An 18,604-nucleotide genomic window follows, 5' to 3' on the forward strand; every position below is an offset into this window, starting at 1 on the left:
AGCAAATAAAATAGAAATGAAACAAAATTTGTGAGATGTAGCAAAAACAGTACTTAGAGGAAAATTTGTAGCATGAAATGCATATACTAGGAAAGATGAAAGATCTAAAATTCATCATCTGAACTTAAAAAACTATAGAAGAGCAATGGAAGAACAAAACCAAAGGATAGAAATAATAAAATTTAGAGGGAAAATTATTAAAGTTTCAAACATGAAGTCAATAGGGAAAATAAACAAAACCAAATCTGCTGCTTTAAAAAGTTCAATGAAGGAATAAACTTCTAGGCATACAAATCAAGGCAAAAAGAGAGAAGACATAAATTACTAATATCAAAAATGAGAGATAATCCCGTGGATATTTTAAGATTAGAAAGGGAATATTATGAACAACTATACTTATACAAATTTGATAACCTACATAAAATTGACCCATTCAATGAAAAAGAGAAACTAAAAATGTGCACAAGGAGAACTACTTTATCTGAATAGCCCATATTAAAGAAATTGAACATGAAATTGATATAACGTCCAACATCCAAAAAGTAAGCGCTAAGTTCAGATGATTTTACTGGTGAATTCTACCCAATATTTAAGAAACAAATAATTCCAGTTCTCTACATTCTCTTTTAAAAGTGTGTACCCTTCAGTTGTTTAGATATCTTCAAAATAAAAGTATAGGAAGCACTTCCAAATTTATTCTATGAAAACAGCATTACTTAAATATCAAAACCAGATAAAAATTTTGAAAGAAATCAAAACCTCAAATATATATCATGAACAACAATGCAAAAAATTCTCAAAATATATTACCAAATGGAACCCAACTATATATATATTTTATGTATATTATATATATACATAAAATATATAAAATGTATATATTATATACATAAAATATATGAAATATATATAAATATATATTATATATATTTTTTGAGACGGAGTTTCTATCTCGTCACCCAGGCTGGAGTGCAATGGCGCGATCTCGGCTCACTGCAACCTCCGCCTCCTGGGTTCAGGCAATTCTCCTGCCTCAGCCTCCTGAGTAGCTAGGATTACAGGCACGCACCACCATGCCCAGCTAATTTTTTGTATTTTTAGTAGAGTCGGGGTTTCCCCATGTTGACCAGGATGGTCTCAATCGACCTCATGATCCACCTGCCTCTGTCTCCCAAAGTGCTGGGATTACAGGCATGAGCCACTGCGCCCGGCCCAATATATTTTAAAAATCTAAGTATGCAATACTGGTTCAATATTTGAAAATCAATTAATATAATTCATCCAATCAACAAGCTATTTTAGATGATCATATTATAAAAATAGAGAAAAATTCTTCAACAAAATATGCTAAAAAACTAGTAATAGAGAGGGAGTTCGGCTTTCTGATAAGTAATAACTACTAAAAACTTACACCTAACATTATAGTAAATGTTGTGCTTTCTGCTCAAGTTGCTTCCTGCCAAAGGTGCATCCCCTCTTAACCACTCCTACTCACAATTTTATGGAAAGTCAAAACTAATACAATAAGACAAGAATAGGCAACGAAAGGTAGAAAGGTTGTGGGGGAAGGTATTTGTGTTCACAGGTGACATGATTTTCTGTGTACAGTCTTCAATAATTAATCAAGAAAACCCCTTGGAAGTAATAAGCAATTATAACAAGGTTGCTAGTTACATGATTAATGTATAAAAGTTAATGTCTTGCCTATATACCAGAAATTGATAATTGAAATAAAAAATTAAAAACAATACTATTGGCATAACCAACAAACCAAATTATTTACAAATGTAACAAAATACGTACAGTACTTATACGAGGAAAATTGCAAAACTAAAGAAAATGTTAAAAGATCCAAGTAAATGAAGAGTTATTTCATCCTCATATATATGTAGAAGACTCAATATTGTTAAGATGTAAATTCTCTGCTACTTGATCTCTAGATTCACCACAATTTCACTCCTAGTAACATAACACGCAGCTAATCAACAAATTGATTATAATGTTTATAGGGAAAGGCAAAGGACATTAAAATGGCCAACACACTACTGGAAAGGAAGGACAAATTTGGAATATTGACATTAGCTAATTTTAAGACCTACTTCAGCAAACTGACACAAGAACAGAAAAGCAAACACCGCATGTTCTCACTCATAGGCGGGTGTTGAACAATGAGAACACATGGACACAGGGAGGGGAGCACTACACTCTGGGGTCTGTTGGGGGGAAATAGGGGAGGGACAGCAGGGGGTGGGGAGTTGGGGAGGGATAGCATGGGGAGAAATGCCAGATATAGGTGAAGGGGAGGAAGGCAGCAAATTACACTGCCACGTGTGTACCTATGCAACTATCTTGTACCTTCTTCACATGTACCCCAAGACCTAAAATGCGATAATAAAAAAAAACATGCAAAATAAAAAAAAATAAAGTTACAGTTATAAAATGGTTTCTTACCAATACCAATACAGCATGATATTGGCAAAATAATACACTTGCCAAAAAATAAGCAGTAGGAAAGAATAGGAAATCCCAAAATAGATCCACTCACACAAACATAGTCAATTTATCTTTGGCAAAGAATCCAAGATAGTTCAATAAATAAAGGATAGTTAATGGAACAGTTTGACATCCTTATACAAAGAAAATAACTAAGATACTTACCTTGTAACTTTCACAAAACATAACTCAGAGATCATAGACCTAAATGTTAGAGGTGAGACTATAAAATTTGTAAAAGATAACATAAAATAAAATCTAGGTGTATTAGAAAACTTCTGCTCTGTGAAGGACACTGTTAAGAGAATGAGAAAACAAACCACTGACTGGAAGACAATATTTGCAAAAACGTGATAAAGGACTGGCAGCCAAACACATGCAAAACACTTAAACACAAAAAAAAAGTAAAACAAAAATGCCAAACAATTCAATTTTAAAATGAAAAAAACATATGAGCAGATATTTTACCAAAGAAGATACACAGATGGTGAATGGCATACAAAGATATAAAAAGATGCTCAGCATCATATGTCATTAGGGAACTGCAAATTAAAACAACAACAAACATTACCTATTAGAATGGCTAAAACTCAAAACTGAAACATCAAATGCTGGTGAGGATGTAGGGCAACAGGACTTACCATTTATTGCTGATGAGAATGCAGAACTGTGTGGTCACTTTGGGCCATGTGATCCAGCCATTGTGCTTCTTGAGAAATACTCAAATAAATTGAAAATTTTGGCTGTACAAAACCTGCACGTCTATAGCAGCCTTTTTCATAATTGCCAGAACTTGGAGTCAACCAAGCTGTCCATCAGTAGCTGAATTGATAAGCAAACTGTGCTTGCTGTTCAGCAATAAAAAGAAATAAGACGTGAAAAAAAATTTTTTTAATAGAGAAATCATAGAAGCAAATTTCTAAGTGAAAGAAGCCAGTCTGAAAAGCTACTTGCTACATATTTCCAACATTTTTGAAAAGGTAAAATAGTCCAGAAGATGGGTAGTTGCTAGGGTTTTGCAGATGTGAAGGGAAGGACATAGATAAACCATAGGGGACTTCCATGGTAGTGAAACTAATTCTTTATTATATATCAGAAAGATGAACTGGACATCATCAACATGAAAAATATTTGGGTTTCAAAGAAAGACAACCCACAGAATGAGAGAAAGTATTTGTAATCATTTATCTAATAAATAGTTAATCAAGAATCTAAAACTCTCTAATAACTGAAGAGACAACTCAACTGTTAAAATGGGTAAAAGATTTGGAAATGTAAAATTGTACAACTGCTTTGGCAAACAGTTGGTAGTTTTTCAAAATCTTAAAGGTATAGTTACCCCAGCCTGGTCAATAAGGTGAAATGCTGTATCTACTAAAAATATAAAAATTCACTGGGCGTGGTGATGGGCACCTGGAATCCCAGCTACTCAGGAGGCTGAGGCAGGAGAATCGTTTGAACCCAGGAAGTGGAGGTTGCACTAAGTATGCCATTGCACTCCAGCCTGGGTGACAGGGCAAGACTCTGTCTCAAAAAAAAAAAAAAAAAAGGTATGGTTACTATAAAACCTAGCAATTGCAGTATGTATATGGCCAAGATACACAAAAACATATATCCATACAAAAACTTACACATCCTCATAAAAAATTCTCATATTATTATTATTATTTTTTTGAGATGGACTTCCTCTCTTGTTACCCAGGCTGGAGTGCAATGGCCTGATCTCAGCTCACCTCAACCTCCGCCTCCTGGGTTCAAGCAATTCTCCTGCCTCAGCCTCCTGAGTACCTGGGATTACAGGCACCTGCCACCATGCTCAGCTAATTTTTTGTATTTTTAGTAGAGACAGGGTTTCACCATGTTGACCAGGATGGTCTCAATCTCTTGACCTCGTGATCCACCGGCCTCGGCCTCCCAAAGTGCTGGGATTACAGGCTTGAGCCACCGCGCCTGGCCGTATTATTTTTTATAATAGCCAAATTGCACATTAAAATATTCACCAACAGAAAAATAAATAAATTCAATGTAGCATATTCATACAGTCTAGTATTTAGCCATAAAAGTGAATGAAGTTCTGTCACATGCCACAACATGGACAAACCTTGAAAACATTGTGCTAAGTGAAAGAAGTCAGACACAAAGAACAAATATATATACTTACATTTATATGAAATGTTCATAATAGGCAAATCAGTAGAGACAGAAAGATTATTGTTTAGTTAGACCCGAGAAGTAGATTGGGTGGAAATAAGGATTGAATTCTAATATGTATGAGGTTTCTTTTTGATATGTATTAGGGAAAAATAGTCCTAACATTAGGTTGAGGTGATGGTTACAAAACCCTATGAATTTACTAAAACTCATTGACTTATATACGTTAAATGGGTGAATTTTAACATATATAAAGCTATTAAAAAGCAATTAATTCAAACATTTGTAGCTAATTTTTATAAAAAGTTTTCACAAATCCATCACTTTTCCAGTAATTTTAAAATAATTATTTAATCTGGATAATAACTTATGTGAGGTAGTTACTAATATCATCCTTAATTTACAGGCCACGACATTGAAGTTTATAACACTTATGTAACTTGCTAAAAGTAATATACCATTCATGTGTTCAGGCTGGAATCTGTACTCAGGCAGTCTGGCTTCAAATTACTTGCCTTAAACCACATACTTCTGCCATATTATATTGCTCAGAATTTACATTCCTATTATGTTCCTATTACTCTTACAGAAATCATGTAATTATAGCAACATTTCTAGGGAAGGTGTTTTCTTCCAGCAAAAGCTAAATAGGAAAAGGACTAATGTTTCTACACTGCCCTGTGGGCTTTCAGGCCTTTGCCATTGCCTAAAATGGTATTCCTCTTCTTACTGTGGTTTAAATCCCACTTGCTTTCAAGGCCAAGTCCCAAGTAATCTCTGAGAAGCTTTCTCTAACTCCCCAGGCCAATGTGGTTGTTCCCTTTCTTGTCCTATAACATTCGTTATATGCCTATAGTATACTACTTTTCCCAATACATTATAATTAATTGTTTTCATAGCTGTCTTTTCCATTAGATTGAAGTTCTCAAGAGCAGGGAACACTAATATTAATATTTGCAACCTTCAGTATTGCTGCTTGGAAAACAGAAGGCACTTAAAATCACTGAACTACTAAAAACAAGATGGAGGCTATATAAGAAATAATATCATGGGTGGACCTTCCCTTATCCTTACAGAACTTACGATGCAATTAAGAAACCAAAACTCTCAGCACATTGAATAGTGAAATAACTCATGCAAGATAATGTCTCAGTGAGATTAATAAGCAGGATAATTTTGACTAGGAACATTTAAGTGACATTTCTAAGCTCTCCAATATACATTTAATTCAAAGACTTTGTTTCCAGACAGTTTTGTGACTTTTCTAATAATTAAATATCACCTTCTTCCATTCTATGGTCCCCATGCAGCCAGGTGTTGATGCTTTGTGTATTAAATAGTAAAGTCTATCTCAGGCTTGTCATTATATCTCTGAGCAAAGGTCAGGAATCTAAAGGGGTTTTGATTTGCCAGTTCTATTTTAAAAGAATGTTAAATGTAGGTTGAGCATGCCAGGGTTTGATCCCATTGGCATCAAGTTTGAAAATGAATATTCCAGACGGTGCCTGGTTTAACATTTTGAACTGAAGTCTGCTGGCCTGGGAATGTCATTACTTCTGTTAAAAAAAAAAAAATGATTTACCTGTGTGACTTCAATCAGCAAATTATTTTAAAAATAAATCTAAAGGGAAAATATTGTTTCTGCCAGAATGAACAAAACATTTTCTTCTTTTATAGTGTGCAACGGAAAAGATCTGTCATATGTAAATCCTTTTTTCTAAGAGTAATGAGAATATATGACTCAGATATAGTCAAACACTTTTTTCCTTTTAGTATTGCAACCATGGATCTCTATATTAACCCTCAAGCTGCTTAAATATCAGTTGGTGGAAGCAATCAGTCAATTGCTAAACGACCTGAATGTGCCCCATGGCATCAAAGGTGCCTGAAAGTCATTGCATTCCCCATATGTCCAATGTACTCTAGAGTTATAATTTGTATGGTGACACTTCATTTCTTCAAAAGCAAATATGATTCAGCAAAGAAAAAAAAGCATGAGTGGGTTTGAACCATGGAGCTTACTGGACATACAAAGCAGGCATTTTACTTTGCACTCAAAGTCTACTCTGTATTTTGAAGGATCATGGTAAATTTGACTCTGAAAGAGATTACAAAATTAAAGCAGGAGTGCTGCGGTAAAGTACTTTCCTCCTCAGCCAAAGCTAAGTCTAGGTAATGGTTGTACAGGCCAGGGACATGCTAAATATTTGAGGTTTGTTTAGGCCCCTATAATTGTATACATCAGGAATCAAGACTATCCCAGAGCGATGCTATAATAATACAGATGTATTGTTGAAAGTTGTCCATTCAGTTTGAAATCTTTGTCGTGCATATGTGGATGCCCTTCTGAGTGTTGTAATGCTCTTCATCACAGAATCCTTTCTGGTGATATCTTTAAAAAAATGTTAAAATTATAATGAAAGAAAGGAAAGTTTACTTAAATGTTGAAAAATACATGCAAATGAACCCTGCCAGGAAATCCCAGGCAGTTTGGGGTGGTCCAGTCTGGGCTACATTTTAAAAGTTTCGTTCTCAAATTAAAAGCTTTTATTTTATCGTGAAGTAGATACTTTGGAGACTCCCCAACAGAAATGCACTAAACATTTGTCTTGTGTGTGCTCCCCACCCCTGCTCACATCGTTCTTCATATGCGTATTATTAAAGAATTGGATATGAAATGAAAATGTGAGGTTCTTAAAAACACACTGCTCATACTAACAATATCAGTCATTTCCTACCAACAAATTTTATATGTTTACCGAAACACATACCTACTGATTGTCTACTACCTATCACACACTCTGATAAGAACTAAGGAAATAAAGAACATTAATATTATTTTTGCCTTAACGGACAGTTTGTGTTGTACTTTTTTGTTTCTTTTAACTTTGAAGTGCAATAAATCTATACTTCTTATTATAGCCCATAAGTGCTTCATAATCTACCCTGCCAACTTTTCCGTTTTGTTACATACTAATCTTATTTATCCTCATTCCTTGTGGTCTATTTACATGGACTCTATTTCCCCCCCTCAACAATACAGGCTCTGATTTTTCCATCATTGTGTACCTGCTTAACCCTCTGTTTGGAAACATTCTTCTACTAAGTTGCTCATGGTTAGATTCTTCTTCTTATCTTTTAGATTGTCTTTCAACTCTCCTCCTTAAAGAGTCCTTCCTTGGTCGTTTTGTGAAATATGATCCCTCCCAAACACGATCATATATATATATATATATATATATATTTTTTTTTTTTTTTTTGAGATGGAGTTTCGCTCTTGTTACCCAGGCTGGAGTGCAATGGCGCGATCTCGGCTCACCGCAACCTCCGCCTCCTGGGTTCAGGCAATTCTCCTGCCTCAGCCTCCTGAGTAGCTGGGATTACAGGCACGCACCACCATGCCCAGCTAATTTTTTGTATTTTTAGAAGAGACGGGGTTTCACCATGTTGACCAGGATGGCCTCAATCTCTTGACCTCGTGAACCACCCGCGTCGGCCTCCCAAAGTGCTGAAATTACAGGCGTGAGCCACTGAGCCCGGCCCACAATCGTATTCTTATATATTCTTCGCTGGTAATATCACTTTTGAAATTCACTTATTTTTTGTTTGTTTTCTATGAATCTCCTACTACTTGTTTCTAAGCTCCATGAGGAAAGGAAAATTGCCCAGAAGAGGGAAAAAAGTATATGCTTAAAAAAATCTTGACAAATTGATGCATAAAGAAAGAAGTGGGATAAGGACTAAGCAGATTTAAAAAAAAAATTTGTTTCCTTAGATCGTATGTGCCTAGATTACTTTGAATTGTATATAATCCCCAAGAGCTCCTTTGTCATGTTCATTTATCATTTATCCAAGATCAAAGATAATCATAGGATTGGGGATATCACACAACACTACATTTTAAGGGAACAGTGTTTTAGAAGTATATCATTTCTACAATATATAAGCATGCAACTCTCACCCAAAAGAAAATGAGCAAAAATCTAGGTCTTCTGCCAGTCTGCTCACACTTTCAGAGAAGTAATGTTCAGATTATATGCCTGTCAAGGTGTGATATCGTAAACCCAGCCTGATATAGAACACGACATATCACCTTGCATCAGGTAATTTTGATTATTATACTGAAAGAAAACCTTTGATTTTCATCTCCATCAATGCATAATATCCGTTTGTTTTACTTCAGTTATTGATAAAAGGAGGGACTTTTTAGAAGATAGTCTACAATTTTAATTCTTTAATTAATATTACTTTCAGCATTAATTTCTGAAAAAGCATCATTTAGCAATGAGACATCTTACCAGTCTTTGTGTTCATAGGGCTTAGAATGCTAAATCAGCATCACAACAAGTTTTCTTCCATTTCCTGAAATAAAATTACATATGTGAATATGTTGTGTTGTAACCTCTGGCTAGAAATATATTTCCTGATAGTTTTTAGGTTCTTAGCAAATGTATATTGTTGTTTTTTTCTTAACTGTAGGAAATATGTCTAAACAATATATCCAGACTTGCTCTCCTTTGTAATTTTATCTTTTTTCCTGAAGTTGAGGATTACAGACACACCGATATTGTACAAAACAGTGGTGTTGAAACTGAGAGGTGATTTGGTTGCTTGGTTCATGATTATTTCTCCAATGGAGAATAAAAGAAGGAGCTTCCAAAGATTCCACTTCTGGGTAGATATGAAATAATTATGTAGCACATGTGAATCTCCTTAGTAATGGAAAGACTATCATTGATGTAGGCAAGTTTAAATGTTTTAAATCCTACAGAATTAGCCTGGGAGTAATTTTTCAAACCTCAGAACTTGGATGTTTATTCTTCCACATTGGCTGTGAGAAGCTTTCATTTTGCAAACTAGACTGATGGATAGTTTCAGTTTTTACAGTCACTTTCTAAGGTACACATATGCAAAAATAATCAAAGAGTAGGGACAGCATTTTCCTTTCATCCCTCTGTAACTGAAAAACAGTAATGCAAGTGTGGCTCAGGTACCATGAAACTTTCATCTTTTCCTGGAACCCAATAGATCAAAAGGATAATGTTACAGAAAGATGTGAATGAATAGAAACCGGCTGTCAAATGGTGGGTTTACCCATTTTTTTTCTCTCTTTTTTGTGAAGTTGCATTTTCAAAAAGAAAAAATATAGATATGTTTTAGACCACCATCAGTAAAACAAAAGGCATTTCAGAAGTATATAAAACTGGGATAATATTACTGACAATTCATATGTATGAACTAAGGGGATAATACCTATTTTAATATTTAATCTTAATTATAAGTTAAAAGGATGTATCCTTCAGTTAATTTGTTAATGTCTTAAAGCATATTTTTAGATGAAAATACATATTCAGCTCCCCTGTATTTCCCATATTACATTAAGAAATGTAAGACAACCAAAAAGAAGAGCTCAGTTAATATCAGAAAGAGTAACAGAAGGATTTCAATAAATCAGATATTCCTACTTCCATATTTGGCCTCTTTTGAGCTTATAAAAAGACATATCCACTGTAACATAGTAAATTGGTGCCATGTACAGTTGAGCAAAATATGGGGGTACCTGAATTTTTAAAAATAAATATTTATGAAAATAAGACATGGAGATAAAAACTAAGCCATTATTTATTTTTTTTTAATTAAAGATGACTTCTTCGTTTATGGTGAAGGTAATTGATCAATGGGCAGTTTTGGAAAATCTAGTGGAATGGTTTTTAACAGAACACTATATATTTTTATATACATGTAAAACTCTACTAAAATGAGATAATAATAACTCTTAAGGTCATGCATTTGAAATCATTGCTATTAAATGATTAAACAGCATTTTATTGACATAATAGCTTTAAGAAATCAGATGTTTCAAATAATCTTGAAACATAAAGTTGTCTTTAAAAACAACTATCATATATCCTTTGATTCTAACATGGATATTTTTATGCATTCAATACAAATACTTAAAAAATCTAAATGCTCACTAACTGTATAACAAAATCCATGCTCTCCTTTATAGTGGGCATATAGCTGGACATTTCTTGGGCATATAGCTGGACATTTCTCGGTCATGCTTGCAATTAGGTGTGTTCATTTGCAGGGACAGCTGCCATTCCAGGCCTAACTCAAACAAAACTCTCATTTGCATTCTTCCATTCTGGCAAAATAAAGAAGACCCCGTAATTTTGGAAGTTAAGTTTTGAAGATGGCAGTGGCTCTGCCAGTCTGAGTCCCAGCTTGGTGACATGGAGTAGGGTCCTGCCTCCACCTTGTCTTCCTGCCTAATATAATTATATGAGCATAAAATTGACTTCTATTGTGTTCAGACCATTATACATATTATTGCATTTCATCTGTTAATACACTTAAATAAAATATTACTGACCATAATATATTTTGGGAGAATTAGGGTCCTCTTATGTACTTTACCAAAATGCTACTTCATACTTCCTCTTCCCACAAATGATCCACCTTCTTATCCACCCTTTCCCTATCATGGTGTTCTTATCTCATATTTCCTGGAAAATGAAGAAATAGACAGAAATGTCCTTATCTTCACACTATGTTAATTTACCTCTATCCCCACATTTTCATTCATACTTTCTCTTTTCCTTCTTGTTTCATTAAAAAATAAAGAAGTATAAGAAGCAATTCGATTGTGTGGATAAAGGCTTAATAAAAGCTATTCCTTTGAGCCTCAGAATTTAAACTTTATTTAATTCTCTAACTCTGATCCTCTGGAACCTTTGTAAAAATAGTATATTAACTATGTTATCAGGCAACATTGCTTAGAATGCAATGACTCCTGATAAACTACATCTGGATTGGATGTAGCTTTGAGCTATTCTGAGTGTAATGGCTGGTAAATTTTTCATGTAACTCTGGAAGCTATGCTATGGGTCATGAGTATTTTAAGCCAAAGTGACTCTTGCACCTCCTAACACGAACTTACCTCCTAGCCCTCCAGTTGTGATCTGGAATAACAAATGGCTACTGGATGTGAACTGCCATGTGGGCTGCTGGAAGGACTCTTTTTGAAAGAACACCTGATGTAGCCCTCCTGCCAAGCTGTGTTTCCCGCTTATATAACTCTGAGTAGCTTGGTCCCAGTTTGGCCTACTGCAGTGTTATGAAGCTGAATGTTTAGTTGAAACCAAGGAGATCCTAATGGGCTTTGCATATCTCTGATCCAGTCCCCACCCTCAGTTCCATTAGCCAAGAAACAAATCCTTCTTTACTTCAGCAGAACTCTGGAGGTTTGTTCTCTCCAGAGGGCAAAAAGCAGAGTCCCCGGAGTAGAAGAAATTAGGCATAGTTGTGGATGGGGATAATCTACTGAAAATGAGGGAGGAGAAGGTGGGGTTAAGTGGATATTTGCATATCAATTCCTGAGGCTCCTGAACCCTCCTTTTGCCAGTCGGCTTACAGAATGCTAGCAAGAACCTTGACACACCTTCTCTAGTGAATTAGACTTACAAAGAAAAGGCACAAAGTGATGGGCATCTTATATCTACTGAAAGAAAAGCTCAGGCAGAGCACTCAATAGCGAAATTCAGTCAGCAAGTCCATGGGATTCCAATTATCTTTTCAGTGTTCCACACTACAATATGAGTAGAAATTTATGGATTATTCACTATCTCAAGAAAGCCTATAATAAAAAATCAAAGACCAAAATAAGTGAAAAACAATATCTGAGAAATTCCTAGTATAAAATTTACAGAGACAAGGGTGCACACACACACAAACACACACTTGAAACAAAAGCAACATAAAATAAATTATGCAAATCTAACAATGTTTTCAAATAAACTATTAATATCTTTAGATAAGAGAATATATTGCATCCATGAAGCAAGAACACATATATACAAAGAAATTTCAGAATACAGGTAATTATATATAAATGTGTAGTATGTGTGTGTGTGGGTGTGTGTGTGTATAAAGAACACTCAGTGATCCAAAGGAGCTTTTGAATTATTTGTAAAATGTGATAACAGAAAGGAAAACTCATAGAATGCTAAAAACTTAATTTAAAAAATCCCATGAAGTACAGCTGAAAAAAATCATACATGGAAAAATATATGAGAAAATGTTACAAAATTAAACAAATAATTCAAAAAGTTCAACATCTAAATACAAGAGGCTTTAGAAAGAATGACAAGAGCAAAGCAAATGGAGAAAATAATTTATGAAACAATTCAAAAGTTTCACGAACTAAGGAACTTTAATTATCATATTGAAAGGCCTTGCTAATTACCTACACACATGGCTAAAATAAATCATACAAAGCTAAATCACTATAAAGTTTCAGAGAACTAAGGATCTTTTTACAAGCTTCCACAGGGGCTAGAGAGAGGAGAGGATTTAGATTTCCACAGGAATCAGGCTATTAGAATTTCTTGGGCCTTTCGAATAACAAAATCTGAAACTAGAAAATAGTGAGCCAATGTCTTCAAAACTGTAGAGAAATTATTTCCAATAGAGTATTCTTTGCCTAGAAAAAAATATCATCATGTAAGAAAAGCTCCCATAATCCCATGTGTATTTTTTCAGGAAGTTATCATAGGCTATGATCTCCCACAATGAGAATAAACCAAGAGAGGAAGAAATCGTGGGAGACAAGAAGCAAGAGACACAATACAAAAAGAGAGACAAAGGATATTTTCCCCAGATGATGGTGAATAGAGATCCTATGTAGTCATGGTAATAATATGAGTTAATGTAAATACTGCAAGACGATCTAATCTAATTTACAATATTTAGCAAGTATGGAAGTATGAAAAGGGCACATGTGTGTGCTGGCAATTAAGAAGGGATAAAAGAGCAAATTCTCATCCACAGTGGGTGGTCAATAGATAATGCTTAAACATGAAGAAAACAACAGAATTTTTATCCTCTATGGCCAAAGAAGTGAGAGTGGGAAATAAGAGATGAGGGGACATTGTTGAATTTAAAACAAACATTTTTTAATCATTTGGTTCTTTTTTCACTTCTCAGATGTAGATGATAAGAATAGGAATTAAACAAAGATCAATATATTTTAAATGTTATATACTGTTACAAGAGCATAAATAAAAATTTTGCTTTATAAACATTTTGTGAAAACTTTCTTAATGGAGATAAATATATTCTACTACATTTTAAAATTGAAAACAGAGCTGGAGTCTAATGGGAAACATTAACAGAGGGATATTCTGAGAAATGCAACTATAATTGTCTCATTTACACATTCTCTGCTCCTGTTTTCTTTCTTATTCTTTTTAAGACCATTTCTGAGTTCTTTTGTCCCGTGTACTTTCTCTGTCTCAGTCAACTTCTACAATTCACTTTCCTTATCAGCTTAGAATCTTTGGTATAATACTTCATCAATATTTTCTTTCCAATATTTCCAGTTTTCTCATGTCATTTTCCTTTTATCAGAGTCTTCCTGCAAAACTATAACATTCAATAAATTCAAGATGTCATGGATGAATAAAAACCACCCTATTTCTTTGTGATTATATTGTCAAAAGATTTCCATTTTCAAGTATTCCAAATGTGAGCAGAGTAATGGATAAACTTTATGATTACAGGTATACTCTTCTTTCTAAATAAATTAAATTTTCTCTATGAAGCAATTGGCTATTTTTATGTGAAAATAAATTCCAATTATGTAAAAATTATTATTTGTTTTGCTTGGAAAGATTGAAATATATAATTTAAATTAGAACAATCAAAACAAATTCTGGTAACTGAAGAATTCAATTCAGTTCTACATTTGTTAACATTCTACCTAACTTAAATTTACATGTAGAAAGCAAATATAGTACTGATTGTAGGAATGGTGTTCTTAAAAAAATAGTTACCAAGTAGAATGTATTATGTAACTAGGCATAAAATTATTCATAATTTGACCTTCAGAATGCATACAAATATAGATGCTAAATTGTATATATAAGTAATATGGTTTTGAGTTACTAAACTCCCATCTTAAAAATTTCTTAGCTAAATAAAATGAATTAAAGTAAAGCGTAATTGTAAAATAGAATGAAGAAAAAATTACACAAAAATTCTAGAAGAAGATAAGAATCTCATGCTTTTTATTTAGAAGCGAGACATCTGCTTTAGAAATATACACACATGTACCCACATACTTATGCGTGTGTATAAATGTATATATGTATATATACTATGTATATATATTTGTATATCTATAGCTAACTATATGTCTATATATATTTGTGTATGTTTCATGAAATGCCAATTCTAATATTTTATTCTATGTTAAAAATCAGGTTTTATTTGTTTAAATAGTTTTCCAGTAGAATAAGAATATATTTCTTTGCAATCTTGAATAATAGGAGAAAAATACCCACAATATTTTACAGCTCTATTCATCAACACACAGAGTCTGTGTCTCTTCTTCTTGGATCTCTCGTTGTCCATGTGACCTTAATTTGTCAATAATATATTAGCAAATGTGATCCAAGCAGTGTTTAAAACATATGATACTACCTTGGGGCTTGCCCTTTCTTGCTACTAGGATCCCTGAAACCATAATGACAGAAGCCAAGACAAACCTTCCATGGGTTAGAAATCTTGTGGAAAGAGTTCCAAGCATTCTTTTTTTTTTTTTTTTTGAGACGGAGTTTCGCTCTTGTTACCCAGGCTGGAGTGCAATGGCGCAATCTCGGCTCACCACACCCTCCGCCTCCTGGGTTCAAGCAATTCTCCTGCCTTAGCCTCCTGAGTAGCTGGGACTACAGGCGCTCGCCACCATGCCCAGCTAATTTTTGTATTTTTAGTAGAGACGGTGTTTCACCTTGTTCACCAGGATGGTCTCGATCTCTTGACCTCGTGATCTACCTGCCTCGGCCTCCCAAAGTGCTGGGAGGCGTGAGCCACCACACCCGGCCAAGAAGAGTTCCAAGCATTCATAAACTCGCAACCATTCCACCTAAGACTCAGACCTTAAGAGCTGTCCAGAAAATCCACAGAATTTTGAAAAAGAATAAATATATACTGCTTTAAGCTGCTAGGTATTAGAGTGATTTGTTTTACGGCAACAACTAAGGAATAAATTGATACTAGAAGTAGGGTGGTATTAAACACAAATCTAAAATGTGTGGCATTGAATTTTATACCACGAAACAGGAAAAGAAGGGAAAACTGTGAATAAATCATTAATAAAAATCTAGAAAAATGGGTAGTAAACTCAGTGCAGCCTGGAAAAATGGCATGGATATTTCTAAAGAACACTAAAAAAAAAAATAGCAACTCGGGCCAGGCACGGTGACTCACTCCTGTAATCCCAGAACTTTGGGAGGCCGAGGAGGGTGGATCACGAGGTCAGGAGATCGAGACCATCCTGGTCAACATGGTGAAACACCATCTCTACTAAAAATACAAACAATTAGCTGGGCATGGTGACGTGTGCCTGTAATCCCAGCTACTCTGGAGGCTGGAGCAGAAGAATTGCCTGAACCCAGGAGGCGGAGGTTGCAGTGAGCCGAGATTGCGCCATTGCACTCCAGCCTGGGTAACGAGAGCGAAACTCTGTCTCAAAAAAAAAAAAAATATATATATATATATATATATATATAGCAACTCATAATATAGCAGCAAAACAAATTGGAAAAATTGTTGCTTGTGATCATTTGAAAGATTGAGAGTGTACCTAGTAAACTTTTGGATTTTGGCTAAGGAAATCTGCAACTAGAATGCTGAAAGTGTCAATGGATGTTGTTTATGGCTGTGAATAATAAAATTGAGGAGGTTGTCAATGAACTACAGAAAAAACCTACTCAACTTTCAGGCAGAATTCAGAGAGAGGCCAGGACTTGCATGGTAGGAAAATAAAATGGTCTATCTTATAGAAATAATTGTATTACAATGTGAAACAAGGTGCAGAGCCAAAAGTGAAGTCAAGGAAATGACTATAAGATCTGTTGTTAGAGTTCCCTTGAAGACATAGCTGGATTAAAGGTCTAGGAACATAAGACAGTGTGTCATGCCAATTTGACTCACGGCACCAAATAGAAGCTGGTCTTAAACAAGCAAACAAAAAAGGAATGTGGCTTACAGGGCATGGGAGTGAACATGAATTGATTAATAGGAAACAAAGTTTCCTTAAACTAAAAGGAACAAAGTTCCTTAGACTAAAAGGAACAAAGATAATTTATATTTAAAAGAAGATCAGTGGTCTTTGCATATTCTACTGTAAGAAGAAAGGTGAAAATTACTCAGCTGCAAATAGGAATCATTTATTGTGGAAAAAGAAAGAGTTCTCCATGAGCAGAGTGAAAAACCCAGAGTGGATCCAAAAGCCATATGGAGCTGCAGCATTAGGGAGACAGTCATGAAGATCAGAACTGGGCCCTAATCAGAAATCATCCTTTGCCCCCAAAATAATGAGACCTGCTAATATAAGCCTGGCTGGATTTTAGAATTGCTATGAATCAGTGCCCTTCCATTTCTTCATCTTTTTGAGTGGGAGTATCTATTGCAGTTACTCAGTCCCTGACCAACATTGCATGTGGGTTAGATGGAAAGCAGTTATCTTGTAATTTTAGTTCTCAGGTTTCTGAATCAAGAAGAACTCCATCCAAGGGGCTTCATCTACATTAAGGCCTGATGACAACATTGGATAAGACTTTGAGGGATCCCAAGATGGGTATACGCATATTTTAACTGTGGATGGAGTATCACTCATTGTAGTCAGAGAGCAAAGTGTATTACATTGAAAAGATGCTCTTAATATTTCACAGCCCCTCCCAGCAAGTGAAGTCTCTGCCTCCATCACTTGAATTTTAGCTTGGCATCGTAACTTGCTTTGATGATGGGATATAAGCAAACACGATGGAAGAAGATGCTTGAAAATCAGCCTTCACACTGGCACCTCCACTCTTTTGCTGCTGGGAACCCTGCAGTCACCCTATGAAGAATCGCATTTTTATGATGATAGTACCCAGTGTTTAGTTTTGTAACATTGGGTACACGTAAGTAGAACATACAGTTTTTGAAATAAATAGATAAATAAGGAAAAAACATCTTAGAAAACAAACTAAAGACTTCTTTTAACTTGATAGTCTCTACAAAAAATATTCTCAATGGAAAATGTTGAAAAACTACCCTTTAAATCAGGAAAAAGACAAGGACTGTACTATTAATATTCGTATTCAGCATTTTACTTAAAGTTCTAGTTCAGTAAGATTAGAAAAATAAATAAAAATAGAAGAATGAAAAATGAATCCAGTATATCTTCCTGAGGATGAGGGATCACAAAGAGAGAGGTCACAGCTCCAAAATGACAGAGCAGTCTCAGTTAACATCTCAATCTTGTAACTGAGGCCATCCTATTCCACTCAGCCCTAACTGACCCAGTCTAGACATCCTCATGAATTCTAAGCAATATTTAATATTTATTATTTTAAGCCATTAAATTTTAAGGTGGTGAGGTATTCAGCAAAAGATAAATAAGTAGTAACCTATAGTCTTTACAAAGTAATAATAATCATAAGTAGTCTTAGTTTTCATGTCTTCATGTTGAATTAATAATATAACTTTTCAAGATTACTAACTGATTAATTCATGTGCTTACCTTATAGCCAGAAATTTTTAATCTGATTTTTTTCTCTCACTGTTTACAACTAACATAAACTATCAGAGTTGGTGGTAACCACCTTGGATGATGGGAGTATTTCTCTAAATAGTTTCTACTTATTTAAGCCTGGAAGAACTTCCTGCGAGGAAGAGATCAGAGCCAGGATGTGTGTTATAGTGCATTTTGCACAGAATCCTTAGGTTCTGGTTCTTAATTTCTTGGCTTCAGAAAGCAAGGGACGGCACAAATGTCACTTAGCAAATTTGCAGGCCAGAGACAGCTGCTATTGGTGCCAGACTATTCTTAAAGAATGAATCCTTATTTTTAAGAATAGTGGCCTAATCTCTTGCTACTCAAAGTGTGGTTCCCAGAGTAGCTACATTGGCA

The 18,604-nt window shown here is 34.7% G+C and overlaps 1 long non-coding RNA gene across 2 annotated transcripts in view; it reads right to left on the reverse strand.

Moving 5' to 3' along the window:
- Window positions 1–18,604, reverse strand: part of LOC118148833 (uncharacterized) — a 50,016-nt gene that overhangs the window by 14,723 nt on the left and 16,689 nt on the right. The window contains exons 3-5 of one of the 2 annotated variants that reach the window (XR_013532386.1): window positions 11,021–11,153; window positions 8,943–9,006; window positions 3,135–3,341 (exon numbers count right to left, since the gene is read on the reverse strand). This is a non-coding gene — a long non-coding RNA (uncharacterized LOC118148833). The remainder of the gene's footprint in view (window positions 1–3,134; window positions 3,342–8,942; window positions 9,007–11,020; window positions 11,154–18,604) is intronic. The other variant, XR_013532387.1, reaches the window with a different exon arrangement.

The sequence above is a fragment of the Callithrix jacchus genome, chromosome 2 (genome assembly GCF_049354715.1).
Source record: "Callithrix jacchus isolate 240 chromosome 2, calJac240_pri, whole genome shotgun sequence".
In the NCBI taxonomy this organism is placed as follows: domain Eukaryota; kingdom Metazoa; phylum Chordata; class Mammalia; order Primates; family Cebidae; genus Callithrix; species Callithrix jacchus.